The sequence below is a fragment of the Grus americana genome, chromosome 5 (genome assembly GCF_028858705.1).
Source record: "Grus americana isolate bGruAme1 chromosome 5, bGruAme1.mat, whole genome shotgun sequence".
Taxonomy (NCBI): domain Eukaryota; kingdom Metazoa; phylum Chordata; class Aves; order Gruiformes; family Gruidae; genus Grus; species Grus americana.
The window spans coordinates 10,061,321-10,073,658 of NC_072856.1; positions in this window are offsets into that span (position 1 = coordinate 10,061,321).

A 12,338-nucleotide genomic window follows, 5' to 3' on the forward strand; every position below is an offset into this window, starting at 1 on the left:
TGCACTCATGAGGATTCACAACACTTTTTAGGATGTAGTAAAGTTTCAGTCAAGTGAAGAATGTAAATAGCACCCTCAGAGCAAGTTGTGGTTTTATTCTAACGAGTGCTTTTAGCAGAAGGATTTAACCAACTTCTGTATCAGTCAGCAAGGAAAGCATCCACATCCTCGGCAGCACGCTGACTGAAGCAACCCTTTCCCATCCACCCATAGACAAAAAGTTCATTGATTTGAAATGCAGTGTGGCTACCCAACCAAGCATTAATGACCACTGGAAAGCTTTTGAAGGGGCTACAAATAAACAAATGTTAAACAGAAAGTAGCAATGCAAGATTCTGTACTTTTCCTGAGTAGTTGAGTAGAGCTGACAAACAGTAGGATTTTTTTTTCCCTGACACAATAGATTAAGGAAGGCTTTAGAAACGCTAGTTAGCTGAAGCTACAAAGACTGAAAAATATTTATAATAACTGAGTTCAAGGAAATGAGAACAGCAAGAAAAGCACTATTTATTTGCACACACACTTGTTTTTTTGAAACCCTTAATCTGGAGAGAAAAAACTACTCTCGAAAAATAGTGTTCACCATGGCTCCTGGGCTGATTTTAAGATGCTGGCTGGAGGTCAGCATTATGCAGAGCACCCTAGCAACCACAGCTAGAGCTAAAAGACATTCGCACTACAACTTGGAGAAATCAAAGTTATCCTCTTTATGCAACATGTGTAATATATCATCCTATAATTTTCTATCTGAAACATTTCTGAAATATTATTTGACATAATTCTCATGTATTTATTTTCTGTCTAGGATCACTCTCTCTTTCCTCATACATATCATCTTGCATAATGAGTTTAAGAAACAAATTCTGACCTCAGTAGGGGTATATTATTACTCTGAGTAGAACAGAGACATTGTCTGAGAATAAAAAGGGTAGCTAATACAGTAGTTGTACAAGATCTTTTGAATCCATGCCTTTCAATCAGAAAAATAAAAGAACTTTTCTTTTTCAGATGCTCTTCACCTGCTGATATCCTGACAAATGTGAACAGGACATTTGTTGCCCTTGGATCCCCTATTCTGTGAAGTGAACCTGTATCAGAAGTACCACACTGTACACGCACACCTTTGACACAAGATGAACGCACCATACATGCGGTATGTCAAGCCCAACATATGTGTTCCTGGCTCTACGCTAGGGAATAAGGGCCACACAAAGCTCTTCCACTCACCAGTATTTTCTCTCTTGTTGCTGAAAGTACAAAGCTTTCAGACCCACATTCATCCCACCTAGCCCCAGGCGCCAAAAGTTACCTACCTTAGAAGTCCCGGGCTGTATGAACAGTCAACCAGGAAAGATGGGGCCCTCCAGGCTGTCATTCAGATCTTCCTATTCATTGCACAGGGCTCTGCAAAAGGTGTCTAAGTTAGCTTTTCTCAACTGAGTATGTAAAGTTATCTGGGATAAATCCAGGCCTCAGTCTTGAGATAACAGGAGAAGAACAGACCTGCAGCACACCAGTTAATTCCTGTTCTGAAATGCCCAGCTGGAGCTGAAGCTGCCGGGGAAAGAGCAGTGATCTGCCAAAGGTGAGAGAGCCACCCGAGATGCCCTTCTGCACCAGCGTGTTTGCCTGCCTGCATCCCTCTGCCCAGCTCCTCGCTGGATCTCCTCTTCTGCTGCTCATACATTTAACCTGTTCTTGCCTTTGACCCTTTTCTACTTTATTCTATCAGCCGTCCTTTTCCATTCTCCATGGTTTCTGTGTCGAACTGGATTCAGCTGAAGGGTAAAAGCCCCCCAAAAAGGTCAGGATCTTGCACCGTAAATCAGGGCAACCCTTGTGTTCTTCTGACTCCCAGGTTGTCTGGTATATTTTCCTGTGCCGGATTTGGTTACATACACAATAATGTATTGTTACGTATGTTTAATGTAATGCAGTAATAAAACTCCTGTCTCCTACATTAATGTCCTTTTCACTCACTTATTCTTCCTGCTTTGCTTCCCACTCTGCATTCCCTCTAGGTGGAAGAAGAAAATGGGTTGGGGGGGCAATGGTCCACCTTGTGAAATATAGATTCCATCTGCATAATGTTACCTGCCATGTTTTGACAGATATTTAAGACAGCAGATTTTAGCTCCGTCGAAATTTCATTGCAATTCAAACTTTTGTATGTGAAAGAATACCACAGAAATGGAAAGCCTTTGGTGCAGTAGGATTTCCACATATTAAACACTAAATATTTTCTGAAGGGGAAAAAGCTTTCCTCTTCATGATCAGAACTCAACAGCACTTGTTGAACCTACACCAATGCAGCGCGGAGCCACTAAAACAGTTAATTATGCCTTCCGAGCACTGCTCAAATACCAGTATTTACCTCTGAGGCTGCAACAAAATTGCATGTTTCTGGTCTGGCAGAAAGAGCTTTCCAGAGCCAATATTCATATTGCTGTGGGGAAACTAATCTAATCTCTACATAATCTCTATGTAACCATTTATTATTATTATTATTTTTATTATTATTATTATTATTATTTAGAAGACAATATTGTGGGTAAATAACAGTAGCTCCATCAGCATGCAGTGTTAATAAGAAGCTGCTTTCAGAGAGCAGCGATTCATAAATCAGCCTCCTTAAAATGAAAGCATGAACACAACAGCCTCCCACTACGCCAAGCAGACCAAGAGCCGCAGAGCTGTGAAAAACACTCTTTGAACATCTTCCCTGGGTTAAACGCACACCTGCGGGCTTAGCACCAAGTTGTTCCTTCTCTCCAGTTCATACACATGATTTTTACTGAATAAAATATTATCCCCAAGCAAGATCAGGAGGTTTTGGTTTTTTTACTTTAGGTACTGCACAAAGACATAGCTGGAAGGAAACTGTGCTCCTCCAAAAGCTTACTATCATCTAGACCAACGAGCTAGCAAAAGAATTGGAGGGAAGAGCGGCGCAATGCAATATACTCACACAAATGTATAAATGCAAAGTACATCAATAGCTCTAAAGAGACTTCTTAACTCTTCACAGAAAACCAATAATTAATGCTTCCGTAGCTTCAGTAACATTAAAAAATGTTATAGTGGTTGTTCAGTAAGGAAAAATTTGAACCTGAACAAATGCACTGACCTAAAATATTTCATGAAGAACATCAAGGTACCAAAGTATCTACAGAAGTCTTTATGATACATTAAAGCCAGACTTATCAAAATTTTAAACATTTTCTACCAATCATTCCGAAAAACCTTTAAGCAGTTGCATCAATTCCATTGAAATCAGTCTCATCATTAAAAGTACACACTGACATGGAGACGGCTTTGGCACCCATGCACGCCGTGGACAAAGAAAATAATGCCATTTAAGCTATGTTTTTCAGGGGTTTTTTTTTTCTTTTTGGATGAGGTGACCCATCTCTGAGAACTCTGGTTGCTCTGTGAACATTAGCAAAACAAAGCTCACACCTCAGCTAATGAAGATTAAAGGTAAAGCAGATTTTTTCCAGCTTTGCTGATAGGGGACCTGAGAGACAGAAATATGAAGGTTATAACCCCACAAAAATTTAATTCCTGTGCAGTGACCTATAAATTGCCCTTTGACTGTTATCAGAACAGCCTGGTGAATGACGCGGTGCATACGTGTCTGTCTTTACAAGGGTTGGACCTCCACACCGCGTTAGCAAATGTTCATGCAGTTTGTACCATGGAAAACCAGCTTTCAGTAACGTTCTCAAAAATCCACCACGTTTCTTGTAATAAAACCATGATTTCACCTCAGATCTGCCTCCTAGCTCTAATCCGATGACTAGTCCTGATGGTGATATTATATTAATAATATTATTTTTCTCCAATTAAACATTTTATATTTCAATAACATTATTTTTTTTTTTTTAAATATGGGTAGAAAGTTAAGGCCAGCCTGCTTGGAATGTAAAGGAAGATTAGCATTCATTATAGCAATTTTATATAATGGGAATTATTAATTCGGCAATACAACTGCTTAGTAGCAATATCATTAATAATCAGGTGATTATAATAAAACAAATACTCGCATCGCAATTGTGGAGAGTGACATTAAAACAGACCTACAGTGAAAAAATAGAACTATAATATTTTTACTTTCCACAAATCTCTGTTATAAAGTCAGTTTATAGACTAAATTTCAGTAGCAATTTCTTCTTTTATATCTGTATGATATGAGCCTGTGTTCTCTTTTTATTATTACTGTTAAAACTACATTATAAAAAGGACAGAGGAGAAATAAAGCTGGCAAATTTGATGCAAATATAAATTATATCTTGAAAGCAAAAATATCTTATCCGCTTTAAAATTATAGCTTCCACATTGAACTAGTGGTGGTCTGACACCGCTTTGCCTTAGAATAATAAAAATATGCAGTGGGCACCTATCTGCTTAATTATCAGAGTTTCCAAAACCATGCACAAGCTTAAGGACCAGTAACACTTCGGCAGCATTATTCTCCATACTTAGAGGTATGCGAGGGATTTTTTTCAGGTGTAGGGTCTTAGAGCATAACCCTCCTATCGTGAGGGCATTTTTGCTTACATACAGGCACATACACGCACGTGCACACAGACCGTAAAGTGTAACATGCAGAATGTGTGTGACTGCAATATTTAGAGCCTCCTACTCCTCCCATGCAAGTAGCTTTTTCCACCTTTTTGGTGTTAGCCTATTTGTTTTGGAGACTGTTCGTTCTTTCTTAGGTGTGACAAAAAGATAAAAAACCCCACAGCTTCAATACATCTTCCAACTATCCCAGAAAGTATAATAAAATAAACTACCTATCCCTACAGTCCTCCCTGTTCCTGGATCCTTATACGATACCTGCAAGAGAAATATACTCATGTCAGATATTCCGCAGTTTTATTCTCTATAGATACATTGAAGGAACAGGAAATACACTTTTAAATTCCAGTTTACCTACCAGGCACAGTGGTTTTTTGGGGATGACTACTTTCAGAACGGCAAGACACTCCATTAAAGTTGAAATGAAAGAAATCTGAAACTAACAACTCTTTCTCACGTATACTAGGGATTTCAGAAATACCCAAACCCAAGAAGCTGACAGAACAAGCGCTCCGAGCAAAAGGCAACAACTGCATGTGGAAGATTGACAGAGAAAGAGAGAGCTTGCCAGGCATGGGTCTTGTCTCATGGTTCTCTCCTCACCACCTCAGCCATGTTAAAATGTTATAGGGACTCTAAGCAGTTGTCTGCTGGACACAAAAATTAATTTTTCTAGCAGTAGACCAGCAGATTGTTATTTAAATTCACTTTGTCATTCCACTGCTACATGCCAGGCAACAGAGGACATAGTGTAATAAAGAAAATGAAAGCTTCCTATGGCAATTTGAAATGTTGCATCAATAGTCTATGCAAACATCAAATCATATAATAGATGCAAAAAATATTATATTAAAAATTATATATTGTTATAAAAATTATAATGTTAGCCTAGCTAAGATTTGGAACTAAACTAAGTATAAAAAGAAAATACATTTATGATAATTTAAGATCACTATTGTCTGCTTCTTTTCGTATTGAATAGGGAAATAGTAATCCCATTTTACAAATGGTGAACTTCAAGGAAAAATACTTCATAACCAAAGAGTAGAAGTCCTCAACTCCTGACTTTGAATTAAGCCCGTGTTTACTGTGAAAAGGGGAGAAAGAGGGAGTCCCTCTGGTAAAATGGCAACACTAAAGTAGCAGCCATCTTTTGGGGGTTGGTACATATTCTTTATGAATAAATATAACATAAATGGTCTTCCAACTGAATAGCTCAGCGGAAACAAAACTTCTGAATGAACAAAAAGGATTTGGATCATACCTCCAGACTTCTGCCAAATGATAAATGAACCAGTTTCCACAGGCTGGAACGAGTGGAGGGAAACATATATGCTGAATGATCGCTGAGGACACGGAAGCTAAACTCAGATCGCTTCAAACAATTTTCTGAAAGGTTTCAGCAAAGGTTATACAGGATTTCAAACACAGAAAGTAAACAGACAAGAACTGGCATTATTGCTGGCATTTCCAGCGTTTACTAATTTGAGTGCCTAAATACTGAGAAATGTCTGCATAATTTCATTATTTAAATCCATTGATGGAAGGTGCGTTGACATTTTAGGTCAGTCAATTTGCTTTTAGTTCAGAAATACGTTTTCTTCAAGTTCTGCTAAGAGAACTGCGAGAAAAAACATTCGGGAAGAACAGATGATTTGTGATTTTGCCTTCTGTTCAAGCAGGGGTTGGTTTTTTTTCCATACTCCATCGAGGAAAAAGAGAAGATGATGATGGTTAGAACGCACAGCAGTGACACAGCACCTAGGTTGTTCTTTTTTTTTGACCTTGAACAGGTCTCCATTTCAGTTTAGCTCCAAAATCCAGATGAAATCTCCCCATTATTTGTAAAGGTGATAGCTCACAATACATGAAAACAAAGCTAAACTAAAATCTCCTTGATGATAAGGAAAAAAAAGGCAATATTCTACTAATTTTAAAAAAAAACCCAACTATTACTCGTACAGCATGAGGCAAATTTTGTAAAGCTTGGAGATCAGCTCTATCAGTAACGTAGAGCTTATGCTCTTTCCAGCACATAGTTTAAAAAGGCCATTTATATGATTGTCTTTGATCTATGTAGATTGTCAGTCTTTTTATCAAAGCCTATTGGAAATTTTGCTGATGAGATAATTGTAAAATTAATAGATTCAACATGAAACTTGATTAAGAACAGCCCACTTGATTTCAAGAATAGAGACACAATAAATACTCAATTGTCTTGATGGAATTTGTGCAATTTCTTAGGGAATACTTTGTATAAACAGAGTATCAACTGGACCCAAGAAATTCTGTTAGGTTCACACAGTGAAATTTCCTTTTAATGAACCCACGAGGGACCGGACTGGGGGAAAAGCACCAAAGAGACAGGGCATCTGGGAAAATATCATTTGCATCCTTCTTGTTACCACGCAGGCCACCCTGCATATGTGCATTTACAAAGCACAGAACAGACAGTGCATTTTTGTTTCTGTAAAAAAATTAAGAAAAAAAAATCTAAAAATTGAATTAATCCCCAACACTTTCAGTTCTAATTTGTCAGATTATCCTGGCTCAAAGTAGATAACAGGTCATGGCCCAAAAGTTCTTTTTCACTTAAGAACCCTCTTCTGAAGGGTTCTTTCCTTCTGATTAGAGATTCGAATCTTTAAATTGCCCTGATTACAAACTGCCAAACAACTTGCAGAGCCTAACCGAAGCATTTTCAAGCACGTCATTAGCACAGCATACAGCACACATACAAGCCCCACAGTAGACGGAAAGACGCGACAAACGCACCGGGGGCAGGGGAGGCTGCCAGTAACACGGGCTGAGATAGCCCCCCCTTTGTCCTGCCCCAGTGGCAACGTCTGCAGCTGAGAGAGCGCTTGTAGCCACGGAGTGAGTGCGCTTTGAGCTTTAAATCATACGACCTTTTCTTTTATGAGGTGAATTCATCCTACGCCATTGCTCGTACGTGTTGTGCAAGTTGTATTTTGTGAGGATGCCCGTCTGATGCTGATGCCAGCAAAGACAATAAATTTGTCTTTCTTCAGACGGCATTTTGGAAGAAATTAAGACAGGCTGTTTCTGCTGGCCGAAGACTCCTGTCCCAATGCACCGCCTAAGCTTTTCCCTTCAGCTGGCTGTTTAGCAGCAGGAGTCCTAATGCAAGAGGGAATCACAGTGCGAGCAGACAGTCTGACTGCTGCGAGTCTACTTTACATGTTTATATAAAAAATACAAATTAGCAAGTGATTCTTCTATATATAATAGAAGCCAATTGCCTCGAAAAAATCCTGCAGTTACCAACTTTACAATTTACTTAAGACAAACATTTATTTCCAGTCAGAAACAACACAGTAAATTTTTGACAAAGGCAACTGTGGAACTGTTTAAGTCTGCATGAGGAAAGGCTGTTCCGCTGGGTACCAATGAAAATAAACACGGGTTTACAGAAGGGACTCTGCTGCACGAGGGGTATTTTACCAGTATGTAAATTCTGGAGTCTCAGTATCTGGGGTTTAGCTATTATAATGCTTTTGACGTTCACCACTGTAACACTTGAAAACACCCTCTTTAATTAAGAAAAGAACTACAATATTTTTCAGTCCCTGAAAGAAATAAAATTAAAATCTGATCCTAAGCAAAGTTTACTTTGAACAAGGAGGAGAACATAAGACTCCATCAAATGCCTCAAAGATTCTGCTTCTGCCAGCCTGATTTATAGGAAAGGCCCTCAGACACATCAGCCAGTCACGCACATCAGAGCGGAGGCAAAACGGAGAGTAAAAAGCTGCTGGTGAGTATGCTCCCAGACCTGCAGCTCAAAACCCACAACATAGTCAGGACTTTGCATATGCACAGACACACACGCCCACCTTTGCGTATCTAGTTTTTGATCAACTAAATTTACTCTGAGTTTAGAGCATTTGAGCCGCACACATAAAATTAAGCAGAAAATAAGTAAAATAAAAAACCTAAAAAGAACCCACTCAAGCATATTTCATATCTTGAAATATGACAATCTTGCTAATAAATACATTTTTAATGGGGCAACTGGAGTAAATACTACCAACCTTCAGCTCTATATATACTGATTTATATACTCCAATTTTACGGTTAAGTTCAGTGTAGAGCTATAAGGGAAAATTAGTAGTAACCATGGTTCATTATACAGAAGTGAAGAGGAAAAAAGCATTACAGTTTACTGTCACATTTGCAATCATATGAGCACAAGCACATTAGAATATCTATACTCCATTAGATCCTAAATCTGTCTGCCCCTGTCCTCTGCCTCCAGCAACGGCCAGCAACGCATAAGGCGGAATGGGAATAATGTTTGGCCAAGCAGGCTGTGCTGCTTTCTCCAGCTTACCCTGCTAGCCTTGCCTGTGCAATCGGGACAATAATTGTGAGATAACTGGGTTTTCTCCAGACCAACAAGTGGCATCTTGGGTTTTAAGATGCTACTGAACATTATCCCCAGGCTGTAACACTCAATGCGTTTTGCATTTCACACGTCTAACTCCCCATACATGCGCTTAGAGGCAGGACCCAAAGAGATGTGAACTGTCTGTTGCTAAAACAGAATCCAAAACAATCTAATTTTCAGACGAGGGTCAACATCTACTTACAGGTTGTCTCTCAGCTAAAGATGCAAAGACACTTAAAATAACCAGCTGATCAGCATATCAGGCTAGACTTGTATCAGTCTGTGTTTATCTACACACAATTTAGTATGTTAACAGGGGCCATTGATACCACAGTAAAGCTAAAATCCCCCTGCAAACAAAACAACATCAGTTTAACTAAACCATGAAAAATGCCACCTTTCCCACTTGCTGAATTTTGTTTGATTTCTTTTTAGTTTAAGAGACTGCGGTTAAAGTTTATACATCATGTCACATCAGTATCTAAGGGAACCTGAGAGGAGGACTGAACATTAGGAAGCGTATGCATCTACTCATGTATCTATAAAATGTTGAGTACCAGTGCCCAGAAGCAGCTGTACACTGTCAAGATGGGCACAAGCAGAGTGTCTAATTTTCTTCTTTTTTTCTGCAATAATCCCATGGAAAGGTCTCCAACAAATTGCAGGCAGGAACCTGGATACACACAAGAAAGCAAAAGGATGGAACCTCAAAAACCAGTGTAAACTAGCAGCTTCTAAACATCCCTGGTCAGCAACAACAGTCAGCAGTATGGTCCAGCTGCGAACTCGCCTCCTACAATGCAGTGGCCTCGAACAGAACACAGATCTTTGCACAAACTATGAAAGGCTTTATACGTTTCTGCCTGTCGACTGAACCAACAGTCTACCCAGGGCTGCTGCTGACATTTCTCAGCAGTCAAAGTAGCTGTTAAATCTTGAATTAGTTTGAAGTCAGGCTCATTAAATTCGGAAATGAGCTACAAAGATGTTTTCAAAAAGGATGAGCGAGTTAGTAAATTTTTAATTACTTATCAAGGAGGGCTTTTCAGGAGAGGTCTTCTTCACAACTATGCAAAGCAATAAATATAACACATTTACAGCTGTTTTCATTTTCATGGCAAACACGCAAAATTTGAAGGGAGTACAGAGATCAAAAAAGGCTTGCTTTGACCAATATTTATGTAATATTCTGTCTTCCAGCATGGAGATAGAACAAAGCACAAATATAACATTCTGTTCTTCTTAAAGGAAATAATCCGTGTATTTACATTCAAGCAAAAATAATGAGACCTTCTGTTCAAGTTGTTATCTTAAAACCTCCTTACACTCCAGTCATACACAATATGCTTTGATCAAAATCTGGCATTTGAACAGCAAGTTCAACTGCTGGAAGATTCTGCAGGTTATTACTTGTAGCTGTCCTCGTTCATTCTCACATTAAATCTGGTTGCATTGATCCAATGAAAGAAAATCAATAGCAACAAAGTGATTTACTGAAATTATCATTCATGCCAGTATATTTTATGACACTGAGTCCATTAGGTTCTGGCTTGCTTTGGATCTGGACTGTACCCCGGGTGGCTGCTGGCACCCCGCAGCGGCTGCTCTCGCTGACCTGCCGCGGTTGCCAAGCACGGGGCGCTGCTGCCTGACGAGGCCGTGGAGCAGCGGCGACAGACGGAGCAGGAGCCCACGCCGCCAGCAGTGAATTTTGAGAGATGACTTCCTTTCCCTCACCAGCTTTCAGCAATCCCCCCTTTCCCGCCATGGGTAGTCCAGATATCCTTTACCCAGAGCCTAGCACCAGTTGTAACGTGTGCATAAGCTTCTTTGGTGGTGGTGGTGGTTTTGGGGGGGGGGGGGTGTGGGGGTGTGGTTTGGTTTGTTGGGGTTTTTTAATAGTAAATGTCTGACAAAATATTGTGCCATAAGCAAAGTAGTGCCTTATGCCTCATCTCATCACAGGTGTGTGTTCCCTCATCCCACCTGTCTCTGTGATGAGAAGACCTTACTACACCCTGAAACGTAACTAAGGCACAGCACCACAAACTCTTTATCTCCAAAACTTGCGTTTGGCTTTATCAAGGGTTCCCCCTACACTACAAATTGCTTACTGCATTTTAATCTGACCAAAGGACATCCTTGCACTTGCCATACCCTTTACGCAGTCATAATCACAGTACCGGATGGCTGTCGAGCTCCACCACATCACCACCACCAAATCTATACCACCACCACGGGCTAGCACCAGAGCGCCTTGCACAAGGCAGCAGAATAAGTTGTGCCCAACAGGGAGCAGCACTGGCTGGTTGTTTTCAGCAGATAACAGGGGGTCTTTATTTTCAGAATAACAGAAAATTGAGATTTTGATCCTCAGAGAAAGCATGTTAAAATAAGAACCTTTTGCTTCAAAATAATTCTTTTGTCTAAAGTTAGATTAGCTTCAATAAAAAATTACTTGGGGAAAAACAGACTTCCAGTGAACCTAGGAAAGACATGACACGACACTCCAGCATAGAGAAAGAAATAATCTGTGAGAAAATGTAGACAGGAACATTAAACATTATTACATGTTATTACATTATTACATTACACATATTATGTTATACATTATTATACGATTATACAGCTGAGCTCCCCAATCACACCTAACTTGGGAGTTTAACCCTGACTTTCAGCAGATACATTCTATCCTTCCCTCACCTTCTCTCTTTTGAACACAAAAATGGTTAGTATTCTTCTTCCAGACCTAGAAATCTGGATATATTTGCTAGTACTCAGCAAAGAGATTGCAGAACATACCAGATACAATGTTGTATGCCACATTTGTGAAACATCCCTACATATTTTGAAATGCATTTTAATGACAGGTTGCCTTGGCAAGGCCAAAACCAGTTTAGTTGATTATTTTCAGTGTATATTGTCCCAGTACTGGAAGATTTCAAATTCTGACAACCTATTAGATGAGAAGTAGATTCTTTCTGATAAGAAGATCCAAAACCTTGAATTTAGAATATTTTCTATGTTACTAAAATTAAAACTATTGAGAATTTAAAGTTCCAATTAATTCAATTTTTTGAAATGAAGTTTAAGGTTTCATATTTTCAATGTGAGTTTTCTGCCTCAAACCAGAAATATGACAAAATCATTTTAAAGAACATAAGCAATAGTTAACCGGCAGAACTTCGGCTTTCGACATAGTTCTAAATATCACAATGATCTGCAACACTACTGTTGCTTGGTAAATGTAATCTATTGATAAACTTTTCTTTTATGAAGTTGCTTGTCTGAAAAAAAAAATCATGGAGTAATTAATTAAAAAAGCGTATCAACAGATAATTTT